Source organism: Excalfactoria chinensis, chromosome 2 (assembly GCF_039878825.1).
Source record: "Excalfactoria chinensis isolate bCotChi1 chromosome 2, bCotChi1.hap2, whole genome shotgun sequence".
Taxonomy (NCBI): Eukaryota; Metazoa; Chordata; class Aves; order Galliformes; family Phasianidae; genus Excalfactoria; species Excalfactoria chinensis.
This window is the reverse complement of record NC_092826.1, coordinates 28652077-28673053: the sequence shown is the minus strand read 5'-3', so window position 1 is coordinate 28673053 and position 20977 is coordinate 28652077.

Below are 20977 nucleotides of genomic sequence, written 5' to 3'. Positions count from 1 at the left end.
GGGTGAACATTTTGTTAACTGTGATACTTCATACGGCTGTCTGCTTTGAAAAAACATATCCATTAATTTGTGGATTGCAAAAATACAGAGAAGCTGTTTGCAAAATTATAATTAATTAATTAATTTGTTGATGTTAGCTTAATTTAATGGCTTTGGTGTTTCTCTGCCTTTGCGGTTAAATAGAGAACTTTTCTTCAACAGAAGCAATCTCCAGTTTTATTTGATTGTTTTCCTCTAACAAGTATTTACCAAATACATGTATACCATACTACACATACGTAAGTATGTATGTATGTATGTTTCAGTTTTTTTGAACTATCCTGCTGCTTCTCTGCTGTTCTGACTTTGTTCTTCTATTCTAGTCAGTACCACTTACATTGCCTTGCCTACCAGGTGTACTGTGGGGAGGTGAGTTGGTATTCTGCATGGATGCAAAATAGAGGAACTACACTGACTTTGGGATTTGAGTCATAGTGTGGTTTAGGGTGGTTTATTGTTGTTTGTTGTTGCTGGGTTGCTTTTGTTGTTTGGTAGGGCTTTTTTTAATCAAGATTTTCATATGCTTCCTTTTTTTTCCCCCTCAGGGCTAGAACATTGCATTCACACAATGCTTCACAGAGTGGGACCTTGATCCTGACCAGAACCTCTGAGTGCTACCATTATACAAATAATAATAAAATGACACAGAACAAAATAGGAGCCCAGTGGGTTAGGTTTTAATTCTTCTATCTCTTTTTCATCAAAATTAAACTATTTGAAGGATAACACCAAGCAGTTTTGTTTTATCTTGTTTATTATTTTTTTGACTGTTTATACCATTCCATAACAACCATCATGAAATGCCTGCATGACTCGTTTTCAAAAAGAAGTGATAACACTGAATTCATTTGGTTATACAAGGCAGGCTGCTTAGCATATATTGCTCGGTAGTATTCTGTTCTCCTAGACAAACTGCAATTTTTAAAAGGATTTAATGCTACTAGAAAATGCTTACTTTTTAATTGTTATTATTATATTATTGTAACAATTGTGGTCTGTTAAGTAAATACACATACACACACAAACAAAAATAAAAACAAAAGCCTAATACCACAAAAACAGATCGAGCTAAGTTTATGAAATTTACAGATTACCTAAAATGCTAGGAGTTAATTACAGTCTGCTTTCCCTGGCATGTCAGCTTGATTAAATTTGGAGTTCTAAGATGAATTGGCCCAAATTCATTAGCGTTCCCTGGGTGCATATGTTGGTCAAGGTCAAGCGAAGCACATTGACTGTAGTGTTAGTCGGGAGGGGGAAGGGTTTCCAAAGAAGGTGGACTCTTAAAAGGTCTGGGGTTGCAGCAAGAAACTTTGATACTTTTTAACTTAATAAATCTTGACAGCCTAATCATGGCTAAGCCTTCGCAGTGTTATTGGTACAGATGGCAAAGCTAGACATATTTAAAGAGATCTCAGCAGCTAGTGGCAGGAGAGCATTGAATCCAAATGCACTGTTGGACTCTCAGAGAAAGTGCAAGAAGGGAGGATAAAAAGCTACACAGCATTTCCATCTCTTGACATCTCCAACAGCCTCAGATACAAAATATGATAAGGCTCCTGCTGAGCTAATAAGCCCAACAAATGTCTGTGTCCGTGAAGTAGATGAAGTGGGATCAAGTAGTTGGGGGCTGCTGTATGAAAATAAGCCAGCACCCAGGGTATAATGGCACTGTAGAAAGCTGCAAGGTCAGGCTGATGACAGAAACACTGGATAAGTAGAGACCCCATCAGTAAAACAGGTTTGCCTGCTGGATCTGAGCCACATAACTATTAAAAAACTCCCTATGTTTTAGAAAACTCATCTGGTTTAGTAAATAAAAGGACAGGATTTGGTTTTGTTGTATGGAAAGCTGAAATGGTTCGCTATTTATTGCCATATAGATTGTATGATGAATTGTTTTTCTGCAAAATATTACATCAAAACAGACCTGAGAAAGGGATTTATCTATAAACTAAAGGAGATTTTTAAAGAAAGCAGTACTATCAGATAAGCTGTGGGTCAGCTAGCATGTTGCACTGTTTTAATCTTAATTTCTTGCATATTAAATATATATTTGTTTTCACTCCTAAATGAAGCATTGTGTGTCCCAGTAAAATCTTTTAAGCTGAAATCCTGATGGATATATGAGGGTGATTAAATTCAGCTCCTATCATTTGCAAAGAAAAAAAAAAAAAAAAAAAAAAAAAAAAAAAAAAAAAAAAGACCTCCCTTGATGAAAAACCATTAAAATAATAGTTTTTACATTAATTCTTACAGTTCTTTTTGTTGTCCACTTCTTTTAGTGCAACTTGTAAAGGTGTGTTTGAAAAGAACATTCCAAAGACCACGTGCATTTGTTTATTTGTTTATTACGTTTGGGAGAAGATGTAAAGAATCTGACAGCAGACCACAAAGGTCATACCTGTAATTCCCCTTAATTTAGCTGTGTGATGTTTTTAATTTATGCAAACATAAGTATTGCTAAGTTCCAGTATGCTGTACATGTGCTACTGAAGACAACACAAGCCAGATCCAGCCGTGTGAGCAACAACAGCATTAGGAAAATAAATCGGTAGTGATAGATGATGAATATTTATGATTGTTTCTCTCCTACCATTTTAATCATTTACAGATATTTTCAGTTTTCATCCAGTAGAAGTACAAATGAACGCAGTGCCTCTCCTGGAGCCCTTAGGAGGGTGCATAATAACATGGCAAGGAGCCTCCTTTGCTCCACTCAGGGCTGGGCTGTGTATCATATTCACAGTCTGCATTGGGATGCAGAGCCGTACTGTTCAGCAGGTGCTCCAGGACACATGGTGCCTCAGGCAGGCACAGTGTCTCCTGAAGCTCTGCTTCAGTCTGTGGGGAAATGTGTCAGCTGCTGCAGTCTCTGAGGCCTCAGCACATGCCCCAGCCACATACAACTCTCAGAGCCAACAAAACAGCAAGGAAACGTGAGGGCCTCCCAGGTCTGCTCCCACCAAAGTAAGGACCGCTATTCTGTTTGTTCCTTTTGCGATGGTGCAGACTGGAGGGCACTTCCTTTTAGTCCCCTTGGTATCTGAGACTTTTTATTTGGATTAAATTTGCAGGCTTCTGCCCCTCACTTTAACAGCTCAAGTCTCCCACCCCTCCTTTCACTCCCATCTTTCATACACAAAAGTATTTTTTCTGCCCTGCCAAATATCCCAGTCTGTATCTTCCAAACAAACAAACAAGGGAAAAAACAAAACAAAACAAGAGCAATAATCTATTTAAAGTACCTTGCCAGAGCACTCTCACTACTTGATGGCTAAGGAGAAGAGAAAGTATGGGAGCTGGGTAGTGGAGGAGTGTGAAAAGGCTGAATGTCCTCTGTTCTGTACCTTGCACATGATGGGGTCTTGAGCACAAATATTGGGCTAGAAATGAAACTGCATATATAACAGAGTGCTTGGCATCAGAGGAGAGACTTAGAATTCCACCTTGTATGTTCTCCAGAAGGGAGCACTATAAAAACCTGTTCCTCTCTTATATAGGTAAGAAAATACTGCCTTTATGCTCTTCTAAATGTTCTAGCACACCAAAAACTGTAAGAAGCACTCAGTACTGAATGGGATTATATATATGTATATATATATGTATATATATATGTATATATATATATATATGTATGTATGTAAGTGACACAGCTTTGCAACAATATTTTAAATGGTGCCTTACTGCAAATGGTGAAGTGACCCTAATTCAAGGGGTAGGCTTTCAGAGTAAGAAAGATACAGAAGTTAATAAAACACCAATTATCAAATAACCATCTATTGCTGTTTTATGTTGTTTGGAGAGGCAGACTCACTTCACCTTTTCAGCTAGACCAAACAACTGAACACAGAGGGTAACACTGTTAAAACTAAATGCATGAGATAAAGGATCAGTGTTTAACTGCGCTGAAGGTTATCTGACCCAGCACAAAACTGCATAGGTGATGGGTGAGTTGTAAAGAAGGAAGAACCATGTTCTGGCTTAGGAGCAAACATGCGGAAGGCACTGCTCACAAGCACGGAGAACAAAAGCAGAAAGACAACGACCAGTTTGTTAGACAGCTCCTTTGCATGACTGAAAATGTTGCCACTAGCACAACCCTCTTAGATCTTCCTGAGTTTTTCTGTTACTGGTGGCTGCTCCTGATGATTGTAGTGGTTCTATATATCATGTTGAAAAGCCTTGGCTTATTCTTTCAGATCTGCTCACCATACTCCTTTTTTTTTTCTGCAGCAAACATTCCTAAAGGTTTTCACCTGCCTTTTTTTCATCCGTGAAACTCTAGATAGATCATCATTTGGCTACATAGATGGTTGCATTCCAGACTCAGTTTATCTTTTCAAGATTCACAGTCTGAATTGTAACCACTCAGACTACAACACTCAGGTTTAGCACAACCCAGAAGAGATCCACTTCCTATCAATGCTAATAGATTTTTTTTTTTTTCATATAGAGATCTTGATACAAAGAAATAGAAGAATGTGTTTTCAAAAGTTTTTATTCGGTGACACTTTAGAAGATGGTATTTGAATTGGGAAAATCAAAAACAAACAGAAAATATTCATTTTTGTAATTTATTGGTATTTTCGGTTTAAAAAGCGAGAAAATTGGCTTCAGACCAGTAGCTGTGTTTTCTCACCTATGTCATTCCACAGACTGAACCTGGGAAGAGATTAGAGAAAGAATAATTTTAGGAATGATCTGTGGTTAGCTGTGACAGAGAATGTCAATGGTTGTTCCATCCATGAAACATTTGCTTGAGGAACATGGACAAATATATTTTTAAGAATGATCTGGAAGTACTTAGTATTTAAATAAATAAATAATAAAGGAAAAGAAAGACTTAGCAGCTGTCATAGACATCTGAGTGAAGGATTTTAGGAAAAAAATCTATGATCCTCATTTTATAGTTTTCTGAAAACTTGTTAAAGGATAGATAAAAGAGTTTCATGAATATGATCATAAGTTTATATTATTAATATTGCTGGTTATATCATTGCAGAAATTATTTGGTACTTGCCTTCCTTTGTTTTTTAGCAGTAGTTAAATAAATAAATTATAAAATGAAGTTGGTCATCGCCTTTTTTAAGAATATTTCTGAATTATGTTAAAATTATGTTAATATGATTCTGAAGAAACAATTTCTTAATGTTATAGTCGGTTGTTCTGTAGTCTGTGTAGGACTTTAGTTTACCTGATCCTTCATTGCTACAAGGATTTAGGGAAGATTAAAACATCTTCATCTCTTGTTGTTCCTTGGAGGTAGGACCAGTGGGCCTGAAATACCGAACTGTGCAGCACCCTCAGTGCAGCCAGTAGTCAAGAGTACACTCTACTTGTTCATCTACATCACATATCTGAAAAGTAAAAAATATCTGAGAAAGAGGAGGTCAAACTGTCTTCTAGAAGGTGAAGAAATGGGTTGGAAGTGCCCAAGATGCTATTCAATCTCATTTAAAATAACCCAGGAAAAGAAATTCCCTTTTTGTCTCAAACTGATAAATGAGGATAGCTTATCTGCTTTAATGCTGGCTTGGGTGCTTGAACAACCTTGCGCATGTGAGTTACCTCCTCTGCTGTAGTCAGGCACAAGTGTGGCATCACAATACAAAAAAAAAGGAACAAAATGGTGCAGCAGACAATCCCAAATGCCATTTAACAGATTAACCAAATAAAATACAGGAACTGTTTCATTTGTTGTCAGCTCATTACAGCATTTTCAGCTAGGATCAAATTTTCAAGCCAAATTTTCCAATTGTCAGTCTCCTTAGAAAAACAGAGATATCTTCTGTATATATGAGTGATACATCACATTAAACATATTGTGGTAGCTGCAAAGAAAATCTGATAAAAGTCAGTAATAAACTAAAAGTTTTACTAAAAAGCTCATTAAAATGCATATTGCAAAGCAAGCAATACACATTCCATTTAAAATGATTCATTTGAATAACTGTAGAAATAGTTGAGTATAAATGAAAACAGGGTAAAAGAGGATTTTGCTATCATCTCAAATACTTCACCTAGCTATTAATCTAAAATTAAGTATACTTTTAGACAGTAGATAACAACAGAACTAATTATATCATGTGGTTATGTTAACATGGATTTATGCAATATGTTTTATATATATATATACACACACAGTGGATATGTATAATATATAAAATATAAAAATATATTTTATATTAAATTTAATATTAAATTTAATTTAGTAGATGCCAGTACGTATTGTGCAACTACTGATAAATAGTTAAACCTCTAAAATATAAAATATCGGGGGTATTTTGACGGTGTCTTTAATTTTTTTCATTGCATCACAGTAAATATTTCCAGTCCTTTTCCATTACTTTTTTTTTCCCTTGGAAGAAGTCTGTCTCTCACAGAACAAAGAAAATGATAGATGTGAGCTTCTATGATTGCTGAGAAGGCAGAAACAGTAATGACACTCAGAAAATTCAGCTCAGAAATCATATCTAGTACATTAGAAGCTTTCAAGTTTCCATACAGAGATCTGTGTGTGAAATTCTGGCTTTCCCTAGATTCCAGGTTTGTTTTTAAAGCAAGTTAAATAAAACACATCAAATGAGCACTTTTGTACCTAAATTATATGCCATGTAGATTGATCTAATTTCTACCTTTTTTTGTGATTTTATTTTTTGAGTCAGAACAGACATACAGAATATCAGATAAGGATCATACGTCTTTGTTACTAATGCAGTATGTAAGAGGCAGTACATACTACCACCTGAATGCCTAAGAAATACAGGATTTGAAGGTTAATTGACTCACTGACACCTGAGATTGGATTTGTCCCAAACTTTTCATAAGTACAGAGACTTTTGTATAGATACATGTGTGAGTCTGTATGTCTGTGACCTAATTCTGACTTTCCTCCACCTTCAGCTCAGAGGAAAGCCACTCTGAATGAGTTGTGACAAAAATACGGCAGAGAGAGAGCTTGCAGTGAATAGTAGAGTTTCTTTAAAAATGAGGTGCATTCTTTAATTTTTTTTATTACTTTTCTATTTTTTGCTTAAACCATATGTAGATAGTCCTAGTTTTAGTTAAAATTTGAAATGAAATTTAAAACATTTGTAATTTCTGTAATTTCTGCTTACATTGGCAAGAAATAAAGGATTCAGGTATATTAAATGCATTCCATTTGTCCACAGAAATCCAAATTTGCCAAAGATGTGGGAAGCATTCTAATCACTTTTTGCTATAATATTGGTGTTTAAGTTTATAGTGTTGGAAAGGTACACAATGTGGTCCTTGAATACCAATCAGCCTACAGTGGGCATCAAGAACCCTGTGTCCCAGCATCTTTCTCAATTACCAGTACCCTTACTGGTACCTATATCTCTGTTTAAGATCACTCTTAATTTATTTTTCCTAGTTACATCCATCTGCAATCAGTGGAAAGAATATGTCAAAAGGAGACATTCTATGCAAAAGAAATAACTACATATATACTCTGTAATTGTTTAAACAGTGTCCAGAGTTTGACTGATATACTTATTTTTCTGCTAGCTTTGGCTTTTAGTTGTGATTTTCTTTTATAATGTTTGTGAATGTGATCACCACAGAATTTTTCATGTTTCTATTTAAATCATTACAAAGATCACACTGACTTCAGTAAAAACAATTTTGAATTTGAGATATATATATATATATATACAAATATATATATATATATATATAACTCCGGTGACATATACTGTAACCATTATTTCCTGCTCCTTTGCTTTTATAAAGTTGGCAAAGCACTTTTTTATATATGCTTTGCATGGTTGTACTTTGCCCCATATTTTGAAAGTAGTTTTATTTCTGTTTCCCTATTCATTTTAGATATCTGTGTAATGGACACGATAGTTTGGGCTTGTTGTTGTTGCTTTGGTTTTCGGTTTGTTTTGTTTGTTTTTTAAATCTTGTGTTTAAGTCAAAAGATAAAAATATTATATTTATTTTCTATTTCTCTAGCAGGGCTGATTCAAGCTGTGAAATTCTTACTGACATTAGAATATACTTTCAATAAGAAAAAAAAGGAATACTATTAAATGTGGTCTATTTAGATTAGCTCAGGCATTTTGTACATGAGGTTATAATTGGTGACCAACTGCTTGTTCAACTATACTTATGAAAGACAGCTAAAATCTTGACAGTAGTGTTTGATCTAGCTAAAGGTTAATGCATCACGGCTAGTCATGAATGGTTTCCCTACTTCGACTCACTTTTTAATTAATGTTGTGGAGGACTCATTTTTTGCTGCATGTCAACATATTCTCCAAAATTATTTTTTTATCATTTTTTATTGTTTGTTTAATTTTCATTTTCATTTGAATTAAAGAGAAAACATTTGGTTTTCATAGCAGTGTATGCAAATGTTTTGAATCACTGTGATTTGACCTTCTGTAGTTTACAAGCTGTGCTGGCAAAGCCTGGCTTTCTTTCAGCTACAACAACTGATATATTGCATTGTCTGTGGTTTCTTGTTCTGACTCTGAAGCCAATGAGGTTTTTTCCAAATTGTTGTAAAGTTATTTGGGGGATTTCGCAACATTCTCATCTTGCAATCTCAACTACTACTTGCATCAAAGTCGTTAATTTCTCAAAAAGATTTCTACACTATTTGTACAGCTTACTGTATGTGCTAACAACTACTCTGAATTAATTTCCTAATATATAACACTTGCTATATATTTAGATTTCTTCTTATCAGGTAGCTATGGATGCTTATATAGAGTAGCCTCATATTTACAGGGACAAGGAAAATTATCTACTGGTAACCTTCTGAGTAGGCATTTCACAGCTAGAGCTGAAAGGCCTAGATGGTATAAAAGCACTCTTCGGGGTAAAGTTGATGAATTGTAGTAATCCTGACTGGTGTCAGGACAAAGGAGTCCCTCTAATTGAGCATGGCTGGAGAATCAGTAAGGGGTAGTATTAGTTAACTGGCCTAAAATGAAACTTTCAATAGACCATCCCTCCCCCTCACAAAGAAAATGAATTGGAGCATTAAAGCCACCCCCCTACATCATCTCTTATCATAGACCTCCATCTCTTGCTTATATACAATATCAGCTGCTCCATAGGCTCTGGTGCCAACACTGCTGTTTCCTCCATTACACTGTGCTATGCAAAATTAACTGTTCTTGTAAATGGAAGCAACTTTGACAGCAATGCAGCTTTACCTCTTTGAACCTCTGGAGAACCATATGAATAATATTCATCAGTTGCTGAAGAGAATGAGAGAGACATCTGGATTATTTTTATGAATACCAACTGTGGTTCTGGAGTTTATTTTGTTGATCATATCCTGCCTGACTGGGCAATTCCAAGAAAACTTAGAAAGAATATTTTAAAAAGACAAACAATTGTGCATAAATTTAATAATTATGTATATTATGAAGAATCCTTGTGGAGACACTAGAGAACCTGAAAACTCTGTACCTGGCTATTCTACCTAACAGAAACCAGATAAGGTTAACTAACAAGATTTATTCTTGCCAGACCACAACTGGGATCAAATCTATCTATTAAGGACTCTAAGAAATGATAGAGGTAGAAGCAGCTGAAGTAAACTGCCAGAGAAAGACATGTATTTGGTTCCACAAAAGCTGTTGATAATTCTCACCAATGAATAATGTAAGCAAGCTGAATGGAATTATCTGTGCTATACAAATAAAAATAATAAAACTGTGGTTAAATAGTAAAGGCATAAATCTTTTGCTGTTTCATTCACTTTCTATGATTGCTAGGTAGCAATTGAGCAAATAAATAATGCTTTGTTTTAAGAAGTTATTGTGAGTCACTGGAAGCTTCCTAGAAAAGTAACTTGAATTCCAAAAACCATATTTTAGTACATCTTGCATCCACTTGTTAGTGTTCTGATTCCTTTTAAGAATGTTATGCTAGTACAGAGTACCAGAAGTCCTGGAATTCTGTACTTCCCTCTGTGTGTTAAAAATAGCCATGGCTTAAGTCCTGAGCAGGTGTATCACCTAATTATATGGTGTTTGCTCCCAAATGAGTCTGAGACAAGAGTGGTGCCAGAACTGTGTCAAATAATTTCATTCTGACAATGTCTATATCTTCTGACAGTAATTTCATTTGACATAAGTATTAAAAGATGAAATTAAAAGTACAAAAGTTGTACTATTGAAAATCTTTTTGTAGTGGTCAGGTATGTAAGACCTCATATCCTGAAAAGGAGCATCTCTTACTGTATCTGCAATTAAATTCATGAGAAAATAAGATTTGTTTTTTCCTTTTGAATCCCTGATATGCTTTCTGGAAACATAGCTTTCTTGCTAGCATCTGAAAGTCAAAAGAGGTCTCTGAGAGCAAAACATAAAAATTAACTTGCAGTGTATAAGAAGGAGTGGATGTGAAATGTGTCTTTTAAATATTAGCAGGAGTAGTTGCTTGAATCATTCTGGAAGTTTTTTGTGGCATAGCAGTCATGGAGATTTTTAATGATTTTCCATCAGATATTAGAAATTTAACTGAATGGGAATGAAGCAAGCATTGTAAAGCTCTTAGCCACACTATAATATTGCAACTATGATGCAGATAAATTTCTGTGTCCTCAGAAGAATGAAACAATAGTCAAAGTTGGAGTTGTACATAAAAAAATATATTTTTAGTAAGTATCTGAATGTAAAGGCATATATAAAAAATTTTCCTGCTCAGAAAGCACTTCAGTCTGCTAGCATAACATGGTTAGGAATCTCAGAGTCTGAACCCAGAAATACTATCTTTGAGTAGTTGAATTTCAAATTTTCCGGTGAAAGAGATGCACAGGAAGTTAATACTTAAATATCTATTCTCAAAGAGATATTAGTGCCCTCTCTAAGTGGACTAGCTACAAAGCCTTTTCCTCCAGTACTCCAACCTGTTCTACCTGTAAACTAAAAAGTAAGTTTATAGTGGGGTAGCTGTTGGCAAGACCATTATGCCATTTAGTCTTGCAAAATGGAGCCTGAATCCATTTTTTTTTTTTTTCTCTGATGGTGCAAAAGAAAGATGTAAGACTGAAACCCAGACAAATGACCATGAAATACATGGTTAACATGAATTATTCTTGATTTGTAGAGAACTACTATAGTCTTTACCTTCAGCAACTGCTGAAGAATTAATACATCACCTTGTTATTTCTCCACTAATATAGCTGGTACTATACTTCAGACTGACTGAAGTATTAGCTATGACTTATCAACAAAATTTGCAACATTATTTAATGTACACAAACTACTATTCTGACTACTTGTGAAATTTATATATCCCTGAGTGCTCTGAGAAGCTACCAAATTGTCTGTTTTAATCTAAAAATAACTAAAAATACCTCATTGCTTCTCCCCCTCCCAAATCTTCTGTTTCTGAAGAGGTGTTTATCTCTACTAGTATATACTACATTCCTGTACAATATCTTGACTCTAGAAACTTCTGAAACTTCATCACTTAATATCCCAAAATCTTCCATAAAGCATTTTCTTTCTTCTGTCTTCTCCTTCTGTATTCATTGCTTCAGAATTTGGCATATATAGAAGGCAATCATCCGACTTCTTCCATGTATGGAGATATTGTAAGGAGATGTATGACCCCTTCATAAAAATTGTCAAACAATTCCACTGACACCTCATGTTGTTACAATAAAAATAACAGTACTCATTTTTGTTCTTAGATCCAACTTGGGTGTCTGAGGGCTTTGGTTAAGTTTTAGTTTTTTGTTTACTTGCTTTTGTTTCACAGTTTTGCTTTTGTTGTTTTATTTTGTTTAATGAGTTTCTTGTTTCTTTTATTTTGTTTTAAGTTTAAAGATCTACCCTTACTACATCATATTACACAATCCTGCTAATGGAGCTTGGGCAAAGGAAATATATTTCACCTTGAAGAGGAAGACCTTTAACCTTTCCTGTCTGCCAGGAAAAGCCCAGTATTAATGAGAGAAAGGAGATTAGGAGGCCGGTGTGAAAGAAGTTCTAAGGCTTGGAGATCTAGAGCAACATCTGGGAAACCATAGAATTTCCTGCTCCCTTACTAAGTACACTTTCCAAGGCACTATTTTACAGGTCCTCCAGGCAGTAGCTAGCCAGATTGAGACATCTTCTGCTTTGTACCTACCTGATCCTTGAAACTTTTCATGTGGGGATTGTTCCTACGGCTCCAACACTCTGCAACAACCAATTCAAAAGGAGATCTTTAGTGAACATTCTTATTTAAGAATTATTTAACAACTGTATTAACCCATAACCATCCACAGAATCTGCTTCATAGAATCATAAAATCATAGAATGGTCTGGGTTGAAAAGGTTTCAACCCCCCTGCACTGTGCAGGGTTGCCAACCACCAGACCAGGCTGCCCAGAGACACATCCAGCCTGGCCTTGAATGCATCCAGGAATGGGACATCCACAACCTCCTTAGGCAACCTGTTCCAGTGCATCACCACCTTCTGTGTGAAAAACTTCCTCCTAATATCTAACATAAACTTCACCTGTCTCAGTTTATGTTTATTTCCTCCTTATCCTATCAAGATCACCCTTGTAAACAGCCATTCCCCCTCCCGTCTATGTGCTCCCTTCAGGTACTGGAAGGTCACAATGAGGTCTCCCTGGAGCTTGCTCTTTTCCAAGCTAAACGAGCACAGTTCCTTCAACCTTTCCTCACAGGAGAGGTGTGCAGCCCTCTGATCATCTTAGTGGCCCACCTCTGGACCTATTCCAAGAGCTCCATATCCTTCCTGTACTGGGGGCCCCAAGCCTGGAAGCAGTTCATTCAGAACCTGATTCATTCAGAACCTGAGTTTAAGGGGTAAGTGCTACTTCAGATGACTCTGATTTCAATAGGTGGACTGTAGAGCCTCTGAAAGGAACAATTCCCCACAACAACATCTGGGTGCAGAAATGAGGATGGCTTGTGAATGAATCACATAAGTGTAGAGATGAGTTGATGAACAGACTGGTGCACTGAATAATGAAGTCCTGCCCATGAAAGATTTTTGACAAGATTTTGGACCAGAAATTACAGGAACTTGGCACGTGTCAGATGCACAGATGAGTGCCTTGTAAAAACATGCATGATTGTTGATTACTGTGTGAGTTTAGACTCTAAATCACTAAGCTACTTAGTACTTGATAAGCACTATACTGCATTTAACCTCTTTTTGGTCTTGAACGCTTCATACTTGATGCTAGAGAAATCAAAATGTCTGACTGTGATTTTGGATTCATCTCAGAAGCACAGTCAGGTACTGTGTATCAAAATGTAAGCACCACATAATGCAAGGCTTCTCTCAACAAACTAGGCATTTCTGATTCTTTTATCCAAAAAGCATACAGTGGAAATGAACTTTATTTATCCCTGTTCTTTATCATAGAAGAATATGGAGTACTAAATGAAAGAAGCTGCTGGAATGTTTAAAAAAAAAAAAAAAAAAAAAAAAAAAAAAAAAAAAAAAAAAAAGAAAGGAGATGTTTCTGAGTACAACACATATAATTTGTGGAACTCTTTGCTGTGTGCTGTAAATGTTTTAAAATGTCATGTGCCAAAAAATGAATATAAACAATTTTTATTCAAGAAGCCTTAATTGTTTGCTAGAGATGGGACAAATATGGGAAACAGTATTATGTGCTTGCCTGGTTCTTATCCTTTTCCCTGGCATATATAATAGGACATTTTCAGAGACAGAATATGAGTCTAGCTAGACCTTTGTTTTGAATTATTATGGCTGTTCTTGTTCTCTTATGATTTTAAGCCACATGCTGTTCTAGAAAATCCCAAGCTGCAATAGTAGCTCCAGCATTGGTCTAAGTGATTACACAGGTGGTGCTTCATCAGACAATAGTATGGGAACAATAGTATGGGAGTGTCAAATTTGTGCTGGGAACAACTGTGCTGGGATCATCAAACCCAGAAGTTTATAATACATTACTAGGATTCAGTTGTCTGCTATGCATTTAATCTCTGCTTTGGATTATAAATTAAACTGGAATTTAAATAAAAGTTGTGGCTAGAGGCCTTTAACCATGCTTATAGATGTCACAAGGCTTCTTTTGAGCCACAAGGCACAAAGTTGAAGGGTTGCACTATTTTTGATTGAACACAGAATTATTTTTCAAACTCCCTTTCTAAAACCATTTAAGTTTCTTTTGTGGCTTGGCTCTTCCATAAACTCTTTGTTCATTAGACTTCTAGTTGCTTCTGTTGAAAACAGAGATGCTTTCAAGTGAAATGTTTTAAAGAGGTTTAAAAAGTGTTCTGGTATGAATTTTAAAAGTCATAGATATTTTGTTGATTTATATCATTGTATCAGACATGTAAAAGTAAAAAAATAAATATTTTAATTGTAGGGTTTTTTTGTTTGTTTGTTTGCTTGTTCTGAGCATGGTCCTGTCTTCACACTGTGTGCATGGAGTGCTGTTCTGGTATGGAACTGAATGTCAGTTGTCAACAAAAATGAATTATTTAGAAAAAATACAAATTGAGATTTAGAAAAAGATACATGAAGTAAAACTCTTGTTAAGAACAGTAATAAGAAATAGAGCAAAGGATCGTAATAGAAATAAGTGTAGTAATTGTCATTTGATACAGAATAGGAACAGAGTCAACAAATCAAGCAATGATTTAGATTTTCAAATTTATTAGAATTTTTAAGTGTTACCAATTAATGCCATGTACTATCATGAGTTTAAGTTGAATGGCCATTTTTTTAAAAAAACATATAGCAAATGGCCATATTAATTGAAACAGATCGTGCTATATTAAAGCAGGTTCTTTTCATGATGAAAGATACCACAGTTATAAACACTTCTTTTCTTTTTACATATTTAAACATATTTTCTATTCTTTGAATAGTAAAATACTTAGGACTGACAAAATAGTCACAGTCTACAACCTACATAGGAAAAGCCTTTGATTACAGTAAAATTACACAAAAAATGTGTCATTAAAAGGCATTGGACAGACATAAAACCTAACCTTTTGAGCTGAAGAATACTTAATATTCTCTTCATGATCATGCAAGGGGAAATTCTTTGCTATGGAATAGCTATTTTCCTGTTAAGCAGGCTATTTCATCAATGATTTATTCCTGAGATGTAATAGGTCGTTTAAAATGGTGGTTTAAAAGTTAGGCCTTTTTTGTTTAATTTTCTCACAGGCAGTTGGTAATTATCATGGTCCTGCAGTTTCTCTGGAATGCTGTGGAGGGTCAAATGCCAATGGAACCCTGCTTTATAGGGTAATTAAGACAGTAGACATGGTTATTAAATACATCGTGCTAAACTAAACTGGAATGCTGTGAAATAAAATCCAAAATCATAAATAAAACGTGGGTATTCTAGCAAAGGGGAAAAAAAAAAAAAAATAAAAGAAGAAGAAGAAAAGAGAAATAAAGGCTCCATACAATCATATTTGCAGTAAACAGCTCTGGCTGTATTGTGTCTGAAATTCTGCCATTTAAGTTTCAGGAGATCTGCTAGATGTTTCAGGAATATTTTAAAGCTAAATATAAGAGCAAATGTACTCTGTGTGTGTTTTGTGTGCCCAGAAATCGTGTACAGTAATCAAAATTCAACCTCATAGTGCTCAGTGTATCTAAAGAATGTGAAAATATTCCACAATGAATAGAACCTTCTGTATTCATAATTACCATGCAGCATGTGCTGGAAAATATGTACTAAAATAGGATGATGGATGTAGGTTTAATGTGAATAACAAATGAAATTTTGAGAATCCTTTAGAAAATGCCATGGGATGACAGGCTTTTTTTAAGATCTTACCACGTGTAGCGTAGCTGTTTCGTTCATATCCATCTGAAAATTTTATGTTTGCATTATGCTTTGGGACACATATAGGGACAATATTGTGTACAGGAGAGGTGGGCAAAACTAAAGGTTTGTTCAACACAGATAACGCTATGCAGTATGAAAGTTGAAATACTGCAAACTGTAAAATGTTGTACCTCCCTCAGAATATGCAGCAAACTCGGATTTATATTTTTTTCATACCAAAAAGATAGAGTAATACAGTATCTTCCTGGAAACACTGTGATTAGTACACAAAAACAGTGGGAAATTCACTTTGACAAATGAGTCCAATATGAAACAAAGTCCCTAAAACACACAATGTACAAGTGATCCAAATATTCTCTTTGTTTAAAGTCTAGAAAATTAAATATGCAAGTTTACTGGCAAATTCATTGCATCACCAACAAAGAAAAAAAAAAAAAAAAAAACTATGCCTCCCCCTCCCAAGAAAAAAAGAAAAAATAATAATTCCTATTCTAACTGTAAAACTGGAAGCCAGAATGTGTAGTTGACAGGCAACGAGCCAGCTGACTTTAGATCACTAGCCTTTCCATCAGATCAGTCTTCCTACTTCCACATGGAACACATTTTAAGTTAACAATGTGTAGTTTGGCAAAGGAATTGTTTTTTTTTTGGCATAGAGTAGTTGTCTCATTTCTTTTAAAAAAAGTATTTTCTGCCTGCTTATATATACAGTGCGTGTCGACATTCGTTTGAACTTTAAAAACAGTTGTTACATCAAAAAAAAAGCTTTACTTAGACAATTACATTCTCTCTTTTTTATTTTTTTTGGTCCTCTTTTTTTTTTTTTTAATTTTATTTTTCTTTTTTTCTGTATATGCAGATAAACATGATGGAAATTTATCGTTAATTCATCTGTATACTGGCTGGTGTAATTCATCCAGTTTGTAATGTTTACTTAAATACTTACATAAATGCCTATAAAAATGTTGATTAAGCTACTTGACCACAGACACTCAGAAAACAGGCCTCCTCCCTTAAGACAGTAATTTAAGTAAGTCTCAGTTGATATCGGAGTATTTACAGTGTGGTTATAGACTCTAAGACAAACTCAGATTAAATCTGATCATTTTGCTCTTACTCCAAAACCTGGCCATTTCAACCAGATGTATTTATAGCCCCAAAAAAGCGGTAGAATGGAATGCTACTCATTCAGACATTTGCAGTTGATTTATTCATTCCTGGTTGCTTCCACTGAAAACTCCGAAAAGCAGAAATGCAAATTTTCAGACATTGGTTCCACATGAAATGGGACAGACCACTGCACCAGCTACTGTTGTGAGACCAGATAGAGCTACTGCTGCCTACACATAAAGAGAGCCATTAAGGAGAAGTTGTTTATTTCTGCTTCTGCAGAAATCATAAACACCAGCCATGAGCCTGACAGCACAAGCTGTGCTGCAGTAAATTCTAGTACTTTGCTGGCCATTCTAAGCTGCCCAGTAAAAGTTACTGTAGCTAAATCCCATATACATTTCACAAAATAATCCTGCTCAGAAGATGGTATCATATTCATGCACAGCAGGGTGTGCAAATGCCTATAAATCAAAACGTAGAATCTGAAATATCTATAAAAAAAATCTGTGCAAATTTAACCATGACCCTTTGCCAGACAATAGGCCTTCATATGCTTTGCAGCTTAGCAGACACCAAGGAATTTTGTTTGGAAGTGATAGCTACTGTCTATGTAATATTTAGGACCTATTCATGGAGCATCTGGCAGAAAATAAAAGGGTTTCCTCCTCTAACATATGCTAAAGAAGGATGTGGTCCTGTGCCTGCTCCTCCTCTTCTGACTTTTTGCAAATAGCACAACATAAGAGACAGTTGTTTCTGGCTGCCCTGCTGCCTGTCATGGCTGTCAAGTGAAATCCCATGAATTATTGCTCTTCCAGATGTAAGAGATTTCCAGGCTGACTTAAACTGCCTGTGGTTTGTGATACTGGAGAGGAGTGAAACGAGATTAAACTTCATCTCATCAGTGCAATCTGAAAAGATCACACAGAGGACTAATAATCACAGCTTTTTCATTCCAGAGCTGGACCCAAGAGCTGTGTGTTTTTGTTTCAGGGCTATGTCACATTAAGCTTGTTGGAAGATATTGATTAAGGTCAAACAATGTTTGAAGATCAAAAATAAAATTTTTAACTCTGTGTTGCAGCATGCATTTTGCATTCCTCAAAAAGTGACATGCATTATTTTACCCAGCTGAAAGTGAAAAGGCTGTGAACTGAATTCTGTAATTCTGAGATGTTAGTACTTAGCACAAACTTATGAACGATAAAAGAGAAAAAAAAGAAAATGCTCACCTAAAATCATGAACATAATGCCATGAGGTTTCCCTTATAATTCAGAGGGAACACTTACCTCTCCTTCTTTCCCCCCAAAACAGTACTTTGGTTTGTCCATCAATGTTTGCCCTTTTGATTCTCAAAACTTCTTTTTTCTCTGTCTCTCTTTTTTTTTTTTTTTTCAAGTATTTGTCTTTATGCACAGCTTATGCCAGCCACGGTGGTTTCTGGTTGTATGAGGTTACTTTGAATTTTTTATGTTAGTAAAGTATATTTACTCCTACACTGTTCAGTTATATATTTTTCAAAGTATTCGACCACAACTCTCCAGAAGTCAAAAAAAAAAACAACAACAAAAAAACAGAAAATTCAAATTACTAGGTAGAAATTTAAATAAAGGATTTTGTGATTGTTTCCAGAATTGTTCTGCAATTTTATTATTTCCACGCCAAGTATTTACTGGTTAATTTCCAAGATAAGTAAGTTAAGTTTTGCTGTCTTCTTTGAGGTATGTATGTATGTATCTGTAAGTGTGCATGCATGTATATGGAGAGCGACTTAGAAGTGTAATGCACACAGTACCTGCAAGCTAAGCTTCAAATAATAGCTGTAACACAAAACAACATAATGCTTTAAAACCTAAGCATAGTCAAATGATTACTGTCACAACTCATTTTTTTATGAAATCAAGACAAGTGGAGAGGCCCCTGACATTTCACTTCAGCCCTATTAGTGAAATATTAATTATAGATAAGGAAAATATGTTGCCCAGAAAACACCTGGAAATAATTGACAAATGTATGCAACTCAGATCAGAACGTAATTGCCCTGATTCGACCTATGCGGCTTTTTTAGAAAACTGACGTCGCTTGTTTAAGTAATAGTGTTGGCTACCAGATGTAAAACCTCCCAGGCTAGCTTCCTTTTCTGTCTGAGCTCAGGCATATCACAAAGGCTCTCTAATGTGGGGGGATACCAGTAAAACAGTGATGAAAACCATAGGTATGAATATCTGCAATTGGCTCACATGAAAGCATTTATTGCTTTTCATGCATGTGCATTAAACCATAGTGAAAAGCAACCCTTGATTGAAAATGCATTAATTATTTGACACTGGTTTTCCTCAGTCTTTTTTTTTTTTTTTTTTTTCTTTTTTTCTTTTTTTTGCTATGGGATGCAAGTGAAAGATTACAGCTGAAAAAATGATCATCATACTTGAGGTAGGCTCACAGAATCTTTTCTTCTGTTCTGTGTGAAGTTGTCTTGAACTGAAACCTCTGCTCCTTAAGGATTAAGGGATTGAAAAGCAAAGACTGAAGCTGCTGTAATTTAAACCCAGCCATTCTCAAGCACAAAGGTGCAAAATGGACTAAGCCAATCTGCTTCTTTTCTAGTTCAGCTAAGAAATAATTTTACCTTTTGAAAGTTTTGTACTATTAACATTCCAAAGATGTCATTATCTTTACAGGAAATTTATTCTCTTGATTTTTTTAACGTGAGATCAGAGCTGCGAGACAAGTAATAGGTGGACATGGTTTCAAATTGCAGTTTATGGCATTTCTGAAAAATTCCATCTGTGTGATGTATAGATAAATCATAAAGATAAATTTAATCAATGAGTGCCACTGAGGTGGGTTTTTTTGTTTATAAAAATATCTTGTCTCCAGAAATACTTGCAGAGCAGTTTTTCATTGCTATTTTAAAAATGGTTTTATATTACCAAAGAGTCATAAAAAGTACCAAATGAAACAAACTTCGTTCCAAGGACTGCAAGAAAAGAGGGAGCATTATGTTATATTGCAGATAATTAATACATTCACCAGACAGAAGAAATCCAGTTAATTACTGGGTGCATGTTAACTGATTGCAGGTTCTGAGTTTCAGTAACAAAATGAACTGAATTCACATTTTGGGCTGTAGGTTTCTTTTTAAAGTTTGTCACAAAGATACAGTACATAATTCTAATCAAAATAAATCATAACTTCTTTTAAAATACGCATATTCCCAGTGGAAGAGCTCCGCATCCAGCAGAAAACAAAAACCTATCATTACAGTTTGGGCATCGCCATGCCAGGCTAGGGACCTGTCTTTGATTACTGGCTCTTGGGCTCCCCTCAGAGATGAGCACTGCCTGCAGAGGGTGCGGTGCAATGCTTGGCCTGTAAAAAGAGAGCAGCTCCTTGGGCTGGGGATCGCAGGACCTCAGAGTGGTTTTTCAGAAGTGGCACTAGGTGGGGGCGGAGGCAGGTTGCCCTCTTCTTGCACCAGCACAGTAGTTTCTGTGAAGTGGAGCCTTATACAGAGAGAAATAAGGGAGCTGTAGCATCATGGAAATCCAGAGATTATTTTTTTTCCTGGGGGGAAAATACATAAACATATTCCCTTACAATATATGTAGAAATTTACTACCTACAGGAGTGAGTGCAGACCATGGAATTACTCACATCTACTTTGGGCTACATTGCATAGTTTCCATTTAGTTGAGGAACAGTCACATAAGGGGTTATACGTTACTATTTGTAAATCATCTTATATTGCTTATTTAAAACTGTGACCCACTGTTTATCCATACATTTGATGTGGAGCTGGCAACCAGAAATAATACGAGCTATCCAGCACTTCCCATTTATAACTTCAAAGCCTAACCTGGAGGACCACCCTCTCTGGAGACAGAAGCAATTCATTTTCCATATTCAGTGTGTTTCTCCTGAGAGGAAAAAACTGCCAGTCATGCCAAATTGTGTTGAATAATACAAGGTAAAGCTAGTTTTATCATATGGGCAGCTGACACAAAACTCTTTCACTTATCTTACGC